The 21,333-nt window shown below is 35.9% G+C and overlaps 1 protein-coding gene across 1 annotated transcript in view; it reads left to right on the top strand.

Annotated features, from left to right (window-relative positions):
- Mdh2 (malate dehydrogenase 2) overlaps positions 1-21,333 on the top strand; it is a 137,747-nt gene that overhangs the window by 9,744 nt on the left and 106,670 nt on the right. The window lies entirely within an intron of this gene.

Genomic DNA, 21,333 nt, shown 5'->3' with positions numbered 1-21,333 from the left:
AGGATGACCAGAACAACACGTGGTAGTTAATAGACCTGCGGAAAGAACTGGGTAATGTAGAGATCTTTGTTATATGTTACGGAAGTGATAGAAGATTGAAAGTTATGTTTGATTGTGTAATGTGGACAATCCTTTAGAGAACTTGGATAAGATTTTGTATTTGAGACAGCAAAAATTCTGTTGGACAAGGAATTGTCAGGAACGAATGTAATTGTATGTGACTGAAGTAATAAGTGTATTTTTTTTTACTAGATAACCTTAACTGAGAAAGCAACAAGTTGTATAGTATGTACTCTATGAATAGCATGCATGAGAGAATCTTAATTTAGTGTAATATTGTTATTGCTTTCTATTGTTCTGTGTGATTAACAATTTGATCTGTCTAGGTGAACTTGATTAATTTAGAATTGTGAGAATTATCTTAGCATGAGGTTTAACTTAGCAAGAGATTTAGAAGTTTTAGTAATTTGATTCAATTTAGTTGTTTATTGGAACTAAATGACAATTACATGTTTTATTGCATATGCCTGAATTTGAGATATCAAATTACCACTTATAAAATTAGAACCATGGCGGGAGAAATTTTAGATATATATATTTAAGTAATAGATCATTGGTCACGACTGCAAAGTACCGATATCTATTTAAGTGTGTGTTAGAGTGTATGCCAGTGAATCTAGGAATATTTCTCTGAACTTGAATAAAATTCCTGTTATAGGATACTGGCTGGTGCAGTATAAATATAAATTTGCCAGTATCTGAAAAGGAAATATCCCTAGGCAGAATCTAGGCAGAAATATCCCTAGGCAGAATATACACAAGAAAAGATAATAGAGGTTAATGAAGTATATAAAATAAGAAATTAGAGAGAAACAACAAAATAACGATAGATATAACACTATGAATTGTTGGAACATCCACCCTATTCCCCAGATTAGGCTCCCTCTGACTTCTATCTCTTCCCAAAACTCTTCCTCGCTGGTCAGCGTTTTTCTTCGAATCAAGAGGTGATTGCAGATGTGGAGGGTTATTTTGCAGATCTTACTGACGACCATTACAGGGATGGGATAATGGTGCTGGAGCATCTTTGGAATAAATGTATTAGTCTTAAGGGAGATTATGTTGAAAAATAATTTTGAAATTATAAATTCGTTTTTTCATTATTAGGCCAAGAACTTTTCAGATCACCCTTGTGTAATATATCCTTTCCACTTATATGTTTGTTACCCATCCCTATTGCCAATCTGAAATTCTGTAATCCACAGTCAATGTTTCCTCTTAGTCAGTTTCTACAATATTGAAATCATCTTAGTTTTATTTGTCTTTGAACACGTTTTAATCGTTAAAGTGTTTAACCTTTAAACCTAAATCTTGGCACAATAATCCAAATGCAATCATATCAGTACCCTATGTGACAGTAGTTACTACTTTGCCGTGACTTACCAGTGTCGTTTTCATTATTCATGGTCTGTCATCTTTACTACTTTTGTCATGCATCTCTTAAACTTATTCTCTGCCCATTATTACTCCAAATCCTTTTTTTTCCTCCACCTCTTACAGAGTTTTTTTCTCCCAAATATAGCACACTGTATTCCATTTCATTGGTCCAAAGTGCAAAATCTTGCACTAGGAGACACTGAAAAAGAACCCCCCCCCCTTGTTCTTTTTTTTTTTTTTTTTTTTTTTTTTTTTTTTTTTTTTTTTTTTTTTATGGTCTGTCTAAATTCTCTTGCAGTAATCCTATATCAGAGTTATTTTTCATTAGTTTCTCTGATATTTCATCGACTGCAAACAACTGAGTGTTTCCCTTAAAACCTGATGCTATATCTTCAGTATACAAGTTAAACAACAGTGGATCCACTGCAGAATCCTGTGGCACTCCATAATTTGCTTAGTTTTTTTTTTGGTGTGTGTGTGTGAGTACACAAATGCATAAACACAGCGTGCTATACGATACTGTGCACTATTAGAAATATTTTAAGAAACATCAGTCTCTTGTATAACTACACAGTGGTTGTCACCTTTGTTAGTCTTTACTGTTTGTCTATTAGTTTGTGTGTTTACAACTGAAAATATTTTATGTAATTAGAATGAAACATGTTTTTAATTAAAATATCTTATTCTGGTTTTCTGCCTTATAAACTTGTGTGTGTATGAGGGGATCTGGAAAGTTCTGATAAACATCTAGAGCAAAATTAATTAATTTTATGTCTCCTATAAATCCTAAAAGAAAGAGAGATTTTCTGAAAAACGTTTTATATAAAAAAAGAAATTTTTTATGAAAAAATATTTTTGTTCTAGGTGTATCAGAACTTTCCAGACTCCCCATGTGTGTGTATACTGTACTGTACTGTACTATATATATATATATATATATATATATATATATATATATATATATATATATATATATATATATATATATATATTCTATTCTATATATATAAAAAAGATAAGCCGAAATTTGAAACATTTTTATGTCACGTTTTTTGTCTTACTGGCTTACCAGCCCACAACTCGAGGGGTTGGGCTGTAGGTGCCAGGAAGTGGGGAGTCCCCCCCCCCCCCGTATATATATATATAAAGTAATTATACTTAGATGTTATTTTGCCTAGTATTTAGCTTACTGAGGCCTGCTTTGTTGAGTGATAAATAATTGTCTAACTTTTAGGCTATATATTCAAATATCTCTGTCCATGAATGTTTGTGAAAGTCTGTAGTAGATAATTTATTTATTTTTTTATTTCCTAATTTGAGGCTTATTGTGGGCTCCTGGTGGAAATTTGTAACTTTTGCCAAAGACGTATTGCAGTTTAATTTGTACGAAATTTATAACACTTATTTTGTGTATAATATATTAGTATCCTGGCAATAAATTTATGTCTACATTTGGCTATAATCATTAAAATTATATCATATACAGGTAAAATGTAGTTTGTCCTTAGCTTTTAGACACCAGTGTACTTTTTATGAAAAATTTTAACAGTAGGCACATTATTGAATAGATAAGAATGAAAGGGCAAATTTGGGGAGAGATGAAATTTAGGTAGCTATCATGATGATATCTGGAGTTTGAGAGTTAGAGATGATGATGATAGCCAATGAAAACAGGCAGCTATTTTGCCTTCTCTTTTCAGCTTTGTAGGATGGTCACAAAGGTGCAAAGCATGGATGGTTTTTACATAGGAGGTAGTATATGTGAATTATATATAGTGGGTAATTATGGTAAACTTAGAAAGCAGCTATTATTATTATTATTATCATATCATCAACAGACCTCCATGGAGTCAATAAACTTGTTGTGGGAGGTCCCACTCTCACATGCACAACTCATCGTACCTCATCTTAAATGCATTCACTGTCCCTGCACTCACCACACTCTCAGGCAGTATATTCTAATCATCCACCACTCTCCATGCAAAATATCCAATCCTCACCCCCTTGCTCACACCTATCTTATACAGCTTCTGGGGATGGCTTCTTGTTCTCCTTATCTCCAGATATTCTATGAAAAATTTCATCCACACCAATTTGATAATTACCTGTAACCATTTTTTGTCTCAATCATATCTCCCCCTTTCTTCTATCCACTAGCCTCTAATTTGCATTCTCTCAATTTGTCCTCATATTCCATGTTCCAGAAACCAACTTATCCTTACTTCTACATGTCAGTGTTCTCTGCATCATTCCTGTAATCTGTTGTGTTGTCCTCACAATTTTAGCACAATGTCCACAAAATTTCAAGTCTGTTTCCACCACCACAGACCCCAATTCCTTAATCTCCTCCACCTCCTCCAAAATATTCCCACCAATTCTATACTCTGCATCCCATCTTTTCTTCTCAGATTTTAAAACCTTACATTGTAACATTAAACTGATATCCCTACACACTTGCCCATTCAGGCAGTCTATTTAGGTCCTATTGCAAAAGCTACTTATCTGTCTTACTTCTCATAATTCTCCCTAACTTTGTATCATCTGCAAGCGACTGTATATCACCATTTAAATCGCCCTAAAACAGACCCATGGGGCTCACCACTAGTGACTTTCCTCTTCTGGGATATCACTCCCTTAGACAGCCGATCTCTAATGCAAAGCACTAATCTACTATTCAACCCTATCTGTTCTAATTTAACTACTAGTTTGTCATGTGGTGATCTATCAAAAGCCTTTGCAAAATCTAAATATACTACTGTATATGCATCCTCCTTGTCCAATGTAATCATCACCTTGTTATAATAAGCAAGCAGATTGCTAAAACATGATCTTCCTTTAGCACACCCATGCTGTCCATTAAAGAGAATACTGCTGTTGTCCACCCAGTTCCAAATCCTTGTCTTCACTAATTTCCCCAACACCTTGACCACAACTCCAGACAAGCAGACTGGTCTATAATTCTAAGCCTTAGACTTATAACCTCCTTTATGAAGTGGAACAATTTTGCTATCTTTCCATTCCTTTGGGACACCGGCTAATCTAAAACATGTTAAAAATGTACATTAAATGTGTTAACTCTCTGGATTACCTCAAGACATGCAGTGATATACCATCAAGTCTCCTGGCCTTGTTGACATAAAGTTTACCCAATTCCTCATGTTCTTCCCCTCCCATTCCCTTTGCTCTCAAGAGTTCTGCATTATGATACAATCACAAGGATTGAATACTTGAATGAACTGCTCATTTAACATTGTACTATAGCCTCCTTAGTGTTTATCATTGTACCACTATCACTGACAAACAGCATCCTCCCATAATCATTCTTTCTTCTACTGGCCACATATCAAAAAAACTCCCTAGGATTTCTTTTAGTGTCATTTGATGATTGTTGCTCATACTACACTTTTGCTACTCTTATTTGCTTTTTGTAACTGATTATCCCCATTCATCTTGTGCTGCCTCCACAGTGCCTTTTTCTTTGAGATTGCTTGCTTCACCTCTTCAATCACCCATTTTAGCTACCTTATTTAAACTCCTCACCTTTGGAATACACTGTCATTGTCTCTGCCAATAATTCCTGAGTAAAGACCAAGCAGCACAACATTCATTTCCTTACTATGCAATTTCTCATTCCTCATTATTGTCATAAAACATGAAAAATTTAATATGGCATGGGAAACGAGCACTGAGTGTTTGAGGAAATAATATTGGACTGCATTCCTATGATAGTGAGGTGGAGTAGAAACATTAATTATCTGGAGCTGCATAAAAAAGAAACTGTTCCAGAAGAAATAGTAGGATAAATGCAGTAAGTATTATGTATGGCATGCAACATTTTCGAAGTCAATAATATATGGTCATTCTTTCTAGCTAGAGGCAAGGATTACATCTCAGTTACATTCAGATCCTCTGATGTTAGAATCAAATCAAAACTCTTGAATCTCCTTCTACATGTTTGCTTAAGACATTTGTCTCTCATGAATTTCATAAATTCCATTTCCTCTTCTCAATTTATAGTGCTGTCAGGTTAGTGCTACTTTGTCATAATGTGATTTATATAGATAAGAATGGAGATAGTGTGCACCCTTCTATTACACTTGATTTTACCTCAAACTATCTATAAACTGCTGACAACTTAAATGCAGACTATGCTTTGCTCTGTATATTCCATATAACTATAATGTTTGAACAGATTTTCTCTTGGTATTTTGTCGTATGCTTTTTCCAGATCTACTAAAGCTTATTATACTTATGATTTCTCAAATATTAGTCAAAGTGAAAATCTGATCTTGACAACTCCATAATTTGCCTGAACCCAGCTTATTCTCTGTTTTTCTCCTGTAGTATTTTTCTTAGCCTCTTCTGAAGGACGGTTGCATAAATTTTAACTGAAAACTCAGTAGAGAAATTCCTCTAATTCTCACATTCTGTTTGTTTCTTTTCATCTGAATATTTCTGAATTTTGCAGCATAATGACTAAAACTTTTATACCTCCATATTTAATTAAATATTTCTAGTTGAATATCATCTACTCTGGTTACCTCCCCAAATTTCAGACTCTGATGGCTTTGTTTTCCTCAAATAGTGATATATATATATATATATATATATATATATATATATATATATATATACATACACACTCCTGATTGCATTTCTCTTAAATATTTTTTGCCACTTCTTGTTTATTTGAAATTTCAAACTAATTATTCCACACATCCAGAATATCCTTATCCTCTGGTGTTATCACATTTACTATTTCTAATTCCTTTTACGTTATCCCTTTTGCCATTTCTAAGCTGCTTTACTAGCCTCCAGAACATTTTGCAACCCTTATAATATCTTATTTATTGTTCACTGAAATTTGCAGTTCACTCCTCTTCCACATGCACTGCAAAGTTTTGTATTAGCATTCTGCTGTTGTAAAATTGAGATGTTGGTTAATTAAAATTTTTTTAAAGTTATCTAACAGAACATAGGCATAAAAATTAGTTTTTCTGGTGATTGCTAACAGTTGCCATCAGGCAAATCTGTTAACTTTCTCCACAGTACTAAACGTTTTTTTTTTTAAAGCTGGGTGTACCAGTTCTCAAGGAACATTATGTGAGGAAGACAATTCATAACACAAGGAAATGAAAGGAGGAGGAGTTACTTTGGTGGGATTGAAGCTGAATTATGAATTCATGGTTGGTCAACAGCTTCATGTTTCTTAGGCTTAAAGGTGGCAAGTGGAGGAATCATGGATGCCCGTTCAATGGACAGCATCCATGGATGCAACTGTAGGGAGGGGGGGGGGGCCAAAAATGGAAAGCAAGTTGTAGTCAGTCTTTAACAGACATACCATTGGTTAAGCAGACTGTCTTGTTCTGTATGGTATCCTGAATTCAGAAAGGTTTTTTGGTGTGTTACACCAAGGGTGAGAATAATATTCAACAGTTAACAAGAGTTAGGATTTGTATAGGATAAGCAGTTGCACAGGTGAGAAGCAGTATCTTGAAAGGGACAACTTTTCAGTGGATTTGCTAGAGAAGGTTAGAATCTGATAAGGAGTGAAGGGGAATATTTTTCTTATGAGAATAAGACACTACTATGTTTGAGTACCATTGAAGTTAACAACGGTGTCATCACTCCACTGGAGAATTGCAAAGATTAAGATATTGGTTATGGAAGATCTTGAAGCTTGGAATGTTTGATTAAGTTTGTCAAAGGAGAGGAATGGTATTGTAAAATCTTGTATAGAAGAATTTTAGAAAAAATTTCTTCTATACCGATTTTACTTGGGAAATAAAATTAATTTAATATACTTGTAATTTGATTAATGCTTAACTCATTTTTGCTGTGATAAATCTGAAAAAAAATGTTAGAATAAATTGTACAGATGAAGAAATAACTCAGAGAGGATTAAGAATGCAAGACTTGAGGCTATTGCAACTAGCGAAGGTCATCGAAGTACGGGGTTTCCCGACTTAACTCAGCGACCGCTGGGTGGCTGAGAAGACCCCTTCAAGAAAATCCGGGCGATTCAATCTGTAGGAGTTCCAAGGTTGGGAGAGCAGAATAAAAGGGGGCGAATCGAAGGAAAAGGGGTTAGGCTTTACGGTGCAAGGCTTGCTGTTCTGGTTTTCTGTTCCTGCTCTCGCTGTGAGGAGTTTCCAGTGTGTCCTGCTGTTGCAAGGACGGGGATGCTTGCCAAAACCTGACGATGATAGGAGGTTCGTAATAGCAGTGGCAGTGTACTCCAGAGTTCCCACCGCTAAGTTCCATGTCAATCTCCTCGTGTGAAGTAACATCGATGTCATAAAAGGTGCCCATGTGTGAAATTAACCAGAAAGTAGAAGGTGTCAGCAATCTCTAGGATCTTGTGTAATGAACTGGATGACAAAGTAGCAAGTAAGACTTTTGTATAGGACTTTTCTAGATGTGAAATTAATGGCAAAGATTGCTGATTTTATAGTTTGTTAGCATAAAGAACACTAGTAAAGACAGAAGGCCGTTTTGTTAAAATAATTGTGAAGTAGTTTGCAAAGTTATGAGGAATTAGATAATGTTATATATTGAAGAGGGAATTGTATATGAAAGTTTTAGTTAAACTTAATATTATATGTAATCTGAGTTAAATTAATGTAAAGAGCGTACAAGTCTGCTCCCGTGTCTGAATTATATGTGAGCGTATTTATTGCATTAGTCATTGAGCTTAAGTGAGAAATGTTAATTAATCTAGTGGAGAACGAGACACGTGAATTTGTACTATTTCCATGTCATTTTATTGAGTGAATTTGAGTTGGATTATTTTAGTATGTATAGTGTTACCCTTCATATGTATCTTGATTTAGCATGAATAAATTGTTTTGTTTGTCAAATAACTTGCCTGATTCTGTCTGACCAATGCACTTCTCATAAAAAGATAGAACCTGTGTGACTGACCTTAAGAGTAAAAGTAGCCACGACTGACGAATAGTAGATTTAAATGCTGTTTGACTTAGAGAGTTTATTGGAGACATTTCCGTGTTGTGCTGAGCGCTTTTCTTGAATGTATATATACAATTCCTCTACGCGATCTCTGATGGCACAGTTGTAAATACAAATAAATTTTCAGAGATCGGTTTGAGAAAAAGCCAGCTATTTAGACAAAGGAATTGTCTCCAGCCAGAGGCAATTCCCAAAATCTAAAGTACGTACACGTGAAGTAGCATAGTCATGACCTTGAGAGGGGCGGGAATAAATTGATAGACTGAAAGGATTGAAGGAGATAGACTATTTCAAGCAATGAGATCACACACACTCGCTGTTAAGACAATTAAAATAAAGTAAAATAAGTGAAAGGGAAAATATTGAATAGAAAATATAAAAAAAAATTATAGAATATTAATAAAAATCAATAATTTTTCAGTATGTGCTGTCATTAGCAAAGCCAGATAGGATTTGAGTATAGTGAGAGAAGGTTATTTATGTATTTGCTACTCAAGAGCTGGCGATGTGCAATATGCAGGCTCTCTTGGGCTAAGCCAGCCACCCTTCTCACAGTGGCATGTTTTCATAAACAGCACCCCTGGCACACCCAATGAGTACTGCAGCAAAGGCATATTTTTCCTTGTTAGAGGATATGCCAGCTGGCATCTAAGTTATAGATTACCTCATTCATCCAGTGAAACACCATCATCTTACTTATTGGAAGCCTGAAAACCAGACTAAAACTGAGATCCTCTCTAATTTAAGCGTATTGTCAGAATAAGGCAGATATTTAGTAAAGCAGTTCTGCAGGCAAGCTGGTAGACAGTACTTAGGACCAACCTTAATAGTAATGAATTTCCAACTAGCATGTCACAGATGTAGAAAAGTTTCACTTGGTTACAAAGTAAATTATACTTGCTAAGAATTTATATTGTTTAATCTTTTACCCAAGCATGTAAGCAAACAAAGTTTGCAAGTAGAGTATCTTCATGACTAGGTTGTTTGTGTCATTTATTTGCATCATCAGTTGCTTTAGTATCCCATAATGTTGCTATAGACCTGGTGATGTGGAGGGTAGCAACCAGGAAATGTATAAGCAAATGGGAAAAGGGTGATCGTTATGGATGATTTTAATTGTGGTCCATTTGGTGATAGTGACCATGGTGGTTGCCAACCATGTGAAGACTTCTATGGGGAAAGGGTATATGTGGAACTACAATGCTGGTGATGAGAAGCTCAGGACACGGCTTGCAGCTGTAGCATGGAGTGAGGAGTTGGGTGGAAAAGAGATTAGTGCTGGGTAATATTCAAGAACTGTCCAATAGAAGCAATGTCTAAATATATTCCAAAGGTCAAAAGGTTAAATAAGTGGGTATGAAATGGATGAATGAAGAGATTAAGTATTCAATACAGAGGAAAAAAGCCATTATAGAGGCACAATAAGAGGAACTGTAATAATCAGTTCCATGAGGAATACAAAGAACAGGCAAGAAGAGTGATTGGTTGGTAAAAGTAGCAAAAGTTCAGTATGTCAACTCCCTGAGTAGCAGTTAGCTAATGAAGCCAAAAAAAAATCCTAGGGAGTTCTTTCAGTATGTAGCCATTAAAAGAAAGAATAGGACAACAGCTGCAGAGGATATATAGTTGAGATATTTAATGAGCAGCTAATAAAGGTCTTTCATCTTTGTGAATATGACATCATGGAGTGTTTGAGAACAGTGGATGATGAGGAGGAGAGAGTGACTGCAAGTGAAGCAGAGGTATATGGGGAGTTAAAGTTGACATTAATAAAGATGTAGGACTTGACAATTCTCACCGGCCTTTCCAACACTTAAACCATAATGCCTGACACACAGATTGGCCTATGATTTTATGCTTGAATGCTGTCATGTCCTTCATGAAGCAGTATAATCTTGCTTTCTTCCATTCCTTTGGAACTTGACCCAACATATTTTGAAGGAATGTGCCAGGGAGTTGACGTCTGCCTTGGTGTATTTGTTTAATATGAGTCTTACGTTGGGTCAAGTTCCAAAGGAGTGGAAGGAAGCAAGATTGTACTGCTTCATGAAGGACATGACAGCATTCAATTATATGCCAATCTGTGTGTCAGGCATTGTGGTTCAAGTGTTGGAAGGGCTGGTGAGAATCAAGATCCAGAATTGGATTGATAGCATGACAGATTACTGCATAACAAGTTAATAGTCAAACTGGAGTAGATGGGGTTGGATATTAGACTACTACATTGGATTGGAGATTGGCTTCTGATAGGTATCAACAAGTTGTATATGGGGGAGCAAACCTCTGGGCCCTCTCCAACATCTCTTCATCCTTTGGTCCTTTTCAAAACCAGGTGACCAAAACTGTGCAAAGTAGTTCACATGTGGCTCAATCAGAGCCTTATACCGCATAACAAGTTGATAGTCAAACTAGAGTGGATGGGGTTGGATATTGACTAGTGCATTGGATTGGAGATTGGCTGTTGGATAGGTATCAAGAAGTTGTGGTGGGGGGGAGCAATATCCCAGAAGAAGAAAGTCACTAGTGGTATGCCTCAGTGTTCTGTTTGAATTATATTGGGGAAGAATTGAATGGAGGATTTACAGTTGTTTGCAGATGATGCATAGTAGGGACGAACAGTGAGGGGTTTAAAATTTAGAAAATAAATTTGGGGATTGCAGAATTTACTTTGGTTGGCGATATATTGTTGGAGGTGGAGGAAATAAGATATCTTGGGGTAATTGTGGATAAGGATCTAAAATTTAGAGGACATATTTCTGAAATTGTGAGAACACAACAAATTCTGGCAATGATGTGGAGGATACTAACTTGTAGAAGTAAGGAGATTCTGGTTCCATTGTATAAGGTTCTGATTAGGCCACATTTGGACTACTTTGTGCAGTTTTGGTCACCTGGTTTTGAAAAGGATGGAGAGGCTCCAGAGGGCTGATTCCAACTGTTTGCAGCTTCCTGAGGCCTCCTGAAGATAGCACCTTTCTACAAACACCCAGCAGGATATGGAATTCCATGCTTTTGTTGTTTAGCATAGGACAGACAATTTCTGGCTTTGAGGTGAGAAAGAAGGATCATGTTGCAGATGTCATGCATTAAAGAAAAGATAGATCTAGTATGGCCAACCATGCAGTTGATTGGAACATTTCAACCATGTCTTATATAGACGGAAATTTTTATTTTAGACTTCTTAAGAAATTATTGAAAAACAGCATGAGAAACATCAAATACCAACTTCTACAAACTATTTTGGTAGGAAGAATTGATGGCAAAGGAACTAGAGGAAGAAAAAGAATATCATGGTTTGACAACATCAAGACATGGGCAGGAAAGAGCAGTGCACAACTGCTCCGATTGGCGCAGAGGCGCAGTTTGTTTGCCAAGATGGTTGCTGACCTTCGATAGAAGATAGCACCATATGAAGAAGGAATCATTTGTGATCATCATTCATGCAGATCACTGAATAAAAACCAAGAACTGATATTAAGTGACACATGGAAATACTTAAATCTTTTAACATCGAAGACTTCAACTTTGCCAATAATCACCTGTTGTTGTTAATTAACTGAAGACAGCTAATACATCCACATAATTTCACAGTTATTTATTAACATGAATTTATTTATATTTAATTAATAAATAAATATATTTAATTAATATTGCAAGTATGTGTAGAACTGATTATACACCTAAAAGTGAATTGCTGTGTTTATATACACATGCCAGGAGCGTCTGAAATAAGGGGGATGTGATGCATTTTGTTGATTGAGTTTATTGCCCAAAAATCACCAGAATAGGTGAAACATTATTGGATAAAGATGATAACTTGGTGGGAATAGAAATGGAAGGGTATGATGTTTTCCATGAGGATAGAAAGGACAAGAAGGGAAGGGGGGAGGAATCTGTTGGTGATAGTAGGCACCAACATCTCCCATATCCACACAAATAATAGATCAATTGCATGAGGACTATAAAGAGCAGGCTAGAAAGGTGGTGACTCCCTTGGTAAGAATTAGTATTATCAGAAATTAGCAAATCAGGCCAAGAAAACCATAGGGAGTTTTTCAGATATGCAGCAAGTAGAAGGAAGAATGATTATGGTAAGACTATGTTAATGGATAAAAATGGTAGAATGGTAACTGCTGCAGAAAACATCATTAAGGTAATCATTGAACAATTTATAAAAGTGTTTCATCATCATTAGGTAAAATCATGACAAACTCAAGCATAGAAGACATAGAGGAGGTATTTTAATTGTGAGTGAGCAGGTGATATATGAAAAAATAAGCTTGATGTCAATAAGGTGATAGGATCTGATGACATATCACCATGTGTCTTAAGGGATGTTCCAGGAAATTGGAAGTAGCATTAGCATGCCTGTTTAATAAGTCTTACAACAGCACAGGTTCCAAGAGAGTGGAAAGAAGGTAAAATGGTTCCATAAAGATTGTGATAAGGCTGTGGCTACAAATTATAGGCCAATCTGTATATATGGAATTGTGGTTAAGGTATTGCAGAGATTGGTGAGAACTAGAATACAGAAATGGGTTGATAATAGCAACATTTATAGATCAATTTTCATAGATTTATCTACAAGAATCTTCTCTGTGATTGTGAGCATGGGTTTGTTAAAAAGAATATCATGTTTTACTAACTTATGTACTATAACAAGGTGACAGATGTCTTGGACAAGGGAGATGCATATACAGTGGTATACTTAGATTTTTTTCAAAGAAGAAAGTAACTAGTAGTGTGGTTCATGGGTCTGTATTGGTACCATTGTTGTTCAGTTTATATATCAACGATGTTGGGTTTAACTGGTGATATGCTTCTGTTTGTAGATGATGCAAAATTGGGAAGAGCAATGCAGAGTCAAGCAGATGTTATGTCCTTAAGGAGGACTTGAATAGATTGTATGAATGGGTAGGTAAGTGGAACTGTCAGTTCAGTGTTGCAAGGTGTAAGGTTTTGAAATTTGGTAAGCATCAATGCAATGCAAAGTATATACTTGGTACAGGAACTTTAAAGGAGATGAGAGATCTGGGAGTGGTGGTGAACAAGGATCTGAAATTCAGGGATCACATTGCACACATTGTGAAGTCATCACATCTGATAATGGCAATGATTTGGAGGACCCTGACATACAGAAATAGAGGTTATGATTCCATTGTATAAGGACTTGATCAGGCCTCATATGGATTATTATGCATAGATTTGGTCACTGAGTTTTCATGGCAACAAGGATATGTCAGAAAGACTCCAGAGAAGATTCACAAAGGTGGCCAGTGCTGTTTGGAACGTGGAGCATAAAGACAGATTGAAAGAATGTAAATTGCAAAACTTCATGAATAGGTGGAGGGAGATATGATGATTGAGACATAAATTAATCAGGGTGTTATCAGGTTAACATGGAAGAAATGGTTCATAGAATGGGAGATGGGGAGGTAGAACAAGAGGACATCCCTAGAAACTATTATAAGGTGGTAGTGAGCAGAGGAGTGAGAATCAGCAGGTTCTTTGCATAGAGTGGTTGGTGAGTGGATTGCATTGCCTGTGTATGTTCTGAATGCAGACACATTGAATCACTTTAAGGCACGATTGAATGAACTTTGTACCTCCAATGATGAGTCTGACTCTGGTGGTCTGATGCTAACAATTATAATGTTCAGGCTTGTAGTGAAGTGACTGAATTGTCTGTAATGTAAGATGTTTCCCTTTACATGTCTCTGTCTGAATTAAGTTTTTCATTTAAGAAAAGCAAACATCACAGTTATAAAAGCTGATACGACACAGTCATTAGTGTTTGTGGACTGAACAGAGTATAATAGGAAATGCTGGAATAATGACCAGATGGAGATATAGTTTTTAGAGCAAAAAATCACTTGAACAGGTATGTTCCTATGCATTCTGATGAGAAAAAAAGTATCTTCCATATTTCTTGTGATTTATTGAAAATGGGTAAATTTTCATTTTTCACCCTGGTTTCTTCATGGAAATGGAGTTGGTAATTTAATTGAGTGATGTCCCATCTGCATGTTATTTAACTGCTGTATCATTTTGTGTGTGTGTGTGTGTGTGAAAATATAATGTATGTGTAAACACACACCTACATACAGTAAGGCTTTGAATTACATGCATTTGTCAGTACTTCTAGCAGTACCATTTATCTAGTGCTACTTTGTGGTTATAAACATTATGAATTTACTAGATTTTTCTAGTAAACTGACACACAGTTCATGGCATCCTAGCCATTTTTTTTTTTAAACTTAAGTGCAAGTTGTATTGTGTTAGTGATACATTGTACATATTAAAACAAAATATAAACTCTAAATATCTCTGAGAAATTTAAAAGTGATGAATATAAATGTGTATTCACAATGGTAAGAAGAGGTTAATTTTAGTTATAATGATGGAGACTAAAGTAGATAATATTAAATGACATGAAAATGGTTCGAAGTTAATAATAAAATTTAATATAAGATACAGTTCACATTATGTCGCATATGAAAAGTTTAGCCAATGCAACCACAAGAGGCATATTAGTAGAAGAAACAGAAAAATTATTTGCAGTTTGGATTGAAGACATGCAACAATGAATGTTAAGTCTTATGCTTATACAACAGAGAACTCTGTATGCCATTACATATTGTAAACTGATTTCTGAAGGGGGACAAACATGCAGTAGTACAGACTGTGTATATGTTACTGCTTGAATTGGTTTTATTACAATTATATATGCTTTTATAGTTATATACTCGATAAGATACTGAATAAACTTTCATTTTCTCCAAGTTTTCTTTCCTTTCCATTCGGCTTACATGGATTTTCATCTGTCACAAACCTTAAGGGCGAATTAACTGTGTAAGTCGAGGATTTGCTGTTTATGTGTGTGTGTGTATATATATATGTAGAAAGTATTTTACCTTGGGTATAATTATTATTATTACGGGTATCTCCATGGAGTCAGTAGACTCATCGCTGGAGACCCAAACTAGCAAAACAATATCTGTCATATTTCTTCTTGAATTCATTTACAGACAAAGAGCTCACAACTAAGTCAGGCAATGAATTCCACTCGTTCACCACCCTCCAGGCAAAAAACCTTGTTCTGACACCTTTGTTAACCACTCTTCTTTAATTTCCAGAGATGACCTCTTGTTCTTCCATCACTATCACACAGCTGAAACATTTCCCCTGCATCATATAATAAATGTTAAAGATACCAAGCTATTTTAAACCTGGTTTTACTCCATTTCCCAAGTAAGCAAACAGACAAACAAGTCAAGTTTGTGCCTGCAAGTGTTGCAAGTCTAGCTGACCCTGCAAGTAGTGCAAGACCAAGGCAACTCATGGTAAAAGTAGAATAAGCTCTGATCACTAATCTTAATATTTACCCATAATGCAAAGCACATAACAAAGAGTAAAACCAGGTTTAAAATAGCTTGGTATCTTTAACATTTATTATACCCAAGGTAAAATACTTTCTACATTTATATCTCCTCCTGAGATTTTTATTTAATAAGGTTAAAACACCTTATGGTAACTTGTTCTGGTAAAATACTTATGAGCTCTGTATTACTAAAATCTTGGTATTTCTAGCCTGGCTCCCACTGATAAGACCTCAATAATGGTCGAAATCGGTCTGAGTAGTGGCCCCTTGCCTTTAATACAAAGCATCATACATCTTCTCCAGGAGATGTGCTTTGCATTATGGGTAAATATTAAGATTAGTGATCAGAGTTTATTCTACTTTTACCATGAGTTGCCTTGGTCTTGCACTACGTGCAGGGTCAGCTAGACTTGCAACACTTGCAGGCGCAAACTTGACTTGTTTGTCTGTTTGCTTACTTGGGAAATGGAGTAAAACCAGGTTTAAAATAGCTCGATATCTTTAACATACACACACACACTATATATATATATATAATGTGTATGGCAAAGGCAGTCATCCACAAAAGTCTGCAAATCCACTTTGGGTGTATAGCCAATGGTGAGCTATAAGGGGTTAAATTTTTTTCTTTGTTAAATTTTTCTCAAATTTGCGAGTTCCTTGTTCTTATTGTTTACTTTTTTTATTTTTTCAAAAAAAACCATAATTTTTTGAAATATATTAAACAACAAACTCATACAGTAACCTAACAAAGGGATTTCATTAAATAAAATATTGTAGTTACTGTTACCATTTTACAAATAAGAATTCACTTTTGGTAATCGCATATAAATAAATAGGACTATAAAATAATGCCCCTTGATTGGTACTGTTGATTATCACTTGAAGTATAAAACAAAGAGAAATATAAGATACTTCAATATTATTGTGTTTAGATAATATTTATTATTTATAGATTGTTTGTCATAAAAACTTCTATAACAAACAAAACAAATTTATTTTGTTTATAAAAAATGCAGACTATTGCATATGTGCGATTATAAAAGATTTTATTCTTATTATACTTTGATAGTTAAATAATGTTTTTCTTATGTAAGATAAATTAACACAGATGATTGTGTGCAAATATTTCATGTTTAGATCATGAAATATTTGTTTAAAAATGATAGCCTTTATAAGTTGATTGTTTCCTCATACTTTTTGATTGGCATTTGTGCACAAGCTGTATTAATAAGTTTTAGTGTGAAATACGGCTTTTTTTTTTTTTTTTTTTTGCTCGACAATGCGAGCCCTTTGCTAAAATTTTCATAGCTCACCACTGTGTATAGCTGATAGATAAATCCCCTAGAACTAAAATTTTCACAAAGATCCATGCAACTGGGGGTTAGAGAGTCAAGATGCCATTCATATGACCAACCTGGACATAATGCATTTGGTTTTATCTAGCACAGGTTAGACAGCTAAGTCCCAAATTGCATCGTATGTTGTTTACTCGTTATCCAAGTGGATTCCAATTAAGAGGGTGTACTACAGGAAGATGAATGTTGGACATGGGTCAGAAACACCAGTTGGTTCTTCCCTTACAACCTATGTGTGGAGATCTTCTATCAGTTATCTAGTTTTCTCCCTTAAGCAATCATCATTATTATCATCAAATTCCTGGCATGTACCCTCATGGAGTGTACAGGATATTATGATAGTACTTCATGAAGAACTTACATTATTACTAACTTCCTAATGGCAATTTTCCTGCAAATCAATCTGCTATCTGTCAAAACTTCAACATTATCAGATCTTTTAAGACACTTTTTATTATATATCAATCCACCTATATCATAGTCTTCCTCTGAGTCTTTTTCCTGCCAACCTGACAGAGAACACTTGTTTTCCTAATCTTTCCTCTCACATTCTATGTAAGTGACCATACCATCTGAGATTAGCTCTGCTAACACATTCCTGAATGCTAACAATGTCAAGTTCTTTCCTAATATCCTCATTTTTTATATGATGTTGCCATTGATGCCATGTTTCTAATCTTTCTCAGGACTCTCATATCTGTGGTCTCTAGTCTTTGGTCATGTGTTTTATTTCTAACCCAGCTCTCAGATCTACAAGTTAAAATCAGTTTGAACACAGTCTTGTATACAGCTAATATGGTGTTTTGACTAATTTCTTTCTTATTCCATATAAATTTATTCAGTTGATTTCTTACCATACTGGCTTTGTTGATTCTGTTGTCCTTTTCCATATTTAATTACCACCTTCACTAAAAATTTATTACAACAGTTATTCAATTTAGTCAGCAAATCTTGCAGACTTGTATCAGATTTATTTAAAAGTATAACATCATCTGCATAAAGTAAAGAGCTGAGATTAACATCTCCAATTTTGATATCAGGTTTATTACCACTTTCCTTCATAATGTGATCGACAAGGATGTACATTAACAGATTATAATGTACATCCTTGTCTGACACCAGATTTAACATCAAACCATCTTTCTGTACTTCCTTCAGTTCTAACTGATGACTTACAACTCAAATGAAGACTAAGTATTTCTTGATATAATGCCCCATTCACACCATATAACTGTAGCATTTGGAATAAGTTTTCTCTTGGCATCTTGTCATATGCCTTTTGCAGGTCTACGAAACTTAAATACAAATTATTATTACGGGCAACTCCAAGGAGTCCTTAGACTCATTGAGGCAGTCCCTAAGCATCATGTCAAGAACTATTCAGCATTCACACACTATCTATCGTACTTTGCTTTGAACGCATTTCATGGCACCCACAACAGACTGGCATCTTATTCTACTCATTCACCACTAGCTCAGTTTCCATGGATCGCCCCTTGTTCTTCCACCACCACCACCACACCTGTTCTGAAAAATTTCCTCTGAATTAATCTTGTAAAAACCCCTCAGTAATTTGCCAGGCTGGCTGGCCGAGTGGTTAGCTTATCTGCTCTCCAGTCAAATGGCTGCGGGTTTGAATCCCACCATGGGCATGGATGTTTGTGATTGTCTGTGAAAATACTAGTGGTGGTGGTTGGCGATAGATGCAGTTAGTTGTAGATGGAGTTGGTGATGGAGACAGAGTTGTAGAGCAAGTGCCCTCCCTCGATGAGTCCATGGAATCCCTGGAAGTGTCAAGTAACAATAATAATAATTTGAATGTCTCAATCATATCCCCCCTTTCCTGTCTATCAACCAGTTTCTGTAACCCACAAATACTCAACCTGTTCTCGTAAGGTTCATTCCATAGACCAGCTATAATCTTGGTCACTCGCCTCTGGATCGTCTCCGCCTCCTCCTCCTCCCCATCACCCAGAAACCCTGGCACCTAGATCTGCGCACAGTAGTCAAAATGGGGGTCTTATCAAGGCTCGATAAAGAGGAACAATAACCTGCTTGTCAAGTATTCTTCATTAACGAAGTGATCTGATGAGCTGATTTAGCCATTTTTGCTGTGTGCCCCCCCCTAAACTCCCTATCCTCTAACTCTCCCAAGTCTCTGGCTTCATCAATTTTCTGGAGTACGGTTCCACCAATGTGGTATACTGCTGGTAATCTTTTCATCCCAAAATGCATAACCTTATACTTTGCTGCATTAAACTGATATCCATTCTCCTTAGCCCAGTCTGCCAATCTGTCCAAATCATCCTGCAAAATTTTGACATCATGTGTATTCACTATTGCTTTACCCAACTTTGCATCATATATATCAGTGCTACCCAAACTTATGGGTGTAAAAGGCCCTTTGGAAATATTAAAATATTTCATGGCTACAACACAGCTAGTATATGCTGTGTTGTAGCCGTGGACCTTTACACCCATAAGTAAGTGAAACAATGCAGTTGTAATGGACAAAATATCTAAAGTCCTATTTTGGCACTCTTTAATGTTGTAAAAACAAAACATTACAGCTATGTGGAAGTTGCTTTTACGATAAGTCTCCCAAATCTTTGGCAAATTAATTCATCCATATTTGTTTAGGTTAGGTTTTGATGTCACCTTTTTATTTGCCAGTGTACCACTGATAGACACCCAAATTTAGACTTGATTTGATCAAGTCTAAATTTCTCCCTGATATCTTTTGAATTATTCAAATTTACTATGTATGCAGGTTACTTTACATGGGGAGGAAAAATCTACAAACAGATTAATAGTACAGCTATGGGTTTCCCTCTCTCTCTCTCTCCCCGCCTTTTGCAAACTTTTACATGAAACACTTTTAAAACAAAGTACTTACCACAGCTACATACAAGCCACTAGTGTGGTTACACTATGTAGATGATTTGTTTGTCATTTGGCCCCATGGACAAGACACTTTGGATGTGTTTGTCATCTACTTAAACAGCCAACATCCCAAAATCCACTTCACAGTAGAAAAAGAATCAAATAACTGTTTACCATTTCTTGACACATTAGTCACCCTCCTTTTAGATGTATCACTATCTTTTTCCATTTAGAGAAAACACACACACACACACACACACATATGTAGACACAGAGAGAGAGAGAGAGAGAGAGAGAGATCTACATAAACAATCTGTACATCATTATCCAGTATGGCATTTTAAAAACACTTACACACAGAGCCAAAGCCATTTGTTCTAACAATACAGCTCTGTTCACTATTGCTCTGTCCACTATTGAGTTCCACAGAACTCAATCTGTGCCATACATTCTTGGCCAGTGGCTACAATCCCGAAAAAAGAGTCCACCTTTTAGATGTATCACTATCTTTTTCCATTTACAGAAAACACACACACACACACACATGTAGACAGAGAGAGAGAGATCTACATAAACAATCTGTACATCATCATCCAGTATGGCATTTTAAAAACACTTACGCACAGAGCCAGAGCCATTTGTTCTAACGATACTGCTCTGTCCACCATTGAGTTCCACAGAACTCAATCTGTGCCATACATTCTTGGCTACAATCCCTATAAAATACTCCATTACCCCTCCCTCCCCTAATATACAGGAACACAACATTACCATTTCTGTTCCCTATGTCAGAGGGTACATCAGAAAAGATAGCCAAAGTACTGATGAAACATGGCCTTCACACCACATTCAAACCTCATGTTAAACTAGCAACTCTGATCTGCTCACCTAAGGATAAACTACACACACACACACACACACACACACACACACACACACACACACACACACACACACACACACACACACACACACACACACACACACAGAGAGAGAGTGTATGAAGGGCCCTGTGACTTGGCCTAACTAATCTTCCTGTTTGCCCCTTGTGGGCAAACAGGAAGATTAGTTAACATCTGCCTGGAAGAACACAAAATATATATCTGCTACTATTACTATGACAAGTCAGGACTAGCAGACCATGCATTGGACACTCCTTCACACAGGATGGAAGAAAACGAATGTGCTCTTTAGAAGTTATTACAGATCTGAAAGAGTTTTTTGAGTCAGCCATGGCGTTAAAGAATTCTTCTAACCTGAACAAATATGGCTGCATTAATTTGTCAAAAATTTGGTAGACTGTTA

The sequence above is a fragment of the Typopeltis vanoorti genome, chromosome 16 (genome assembly GCF_054136105.1).
Source record: "Typopeltis vanoorti isolate ZY-2024b chromosome 16, IOZ_Tvanoo_1.0, whole genome shotgun sequence".
Taxonomy (NCBI): domain Eukaryota; kingdom Metazoa; phylum Arthropoda; class Arachnida; order Uropygi; family Thelyphonidae; genus Typopeltis; species Typopeltis vanoorti.
The sequence above is the reverse complement of the archived record's forward strand: the minus strand, read 5'-3'. Positions and strand labels throughout refer to the sequence as shown.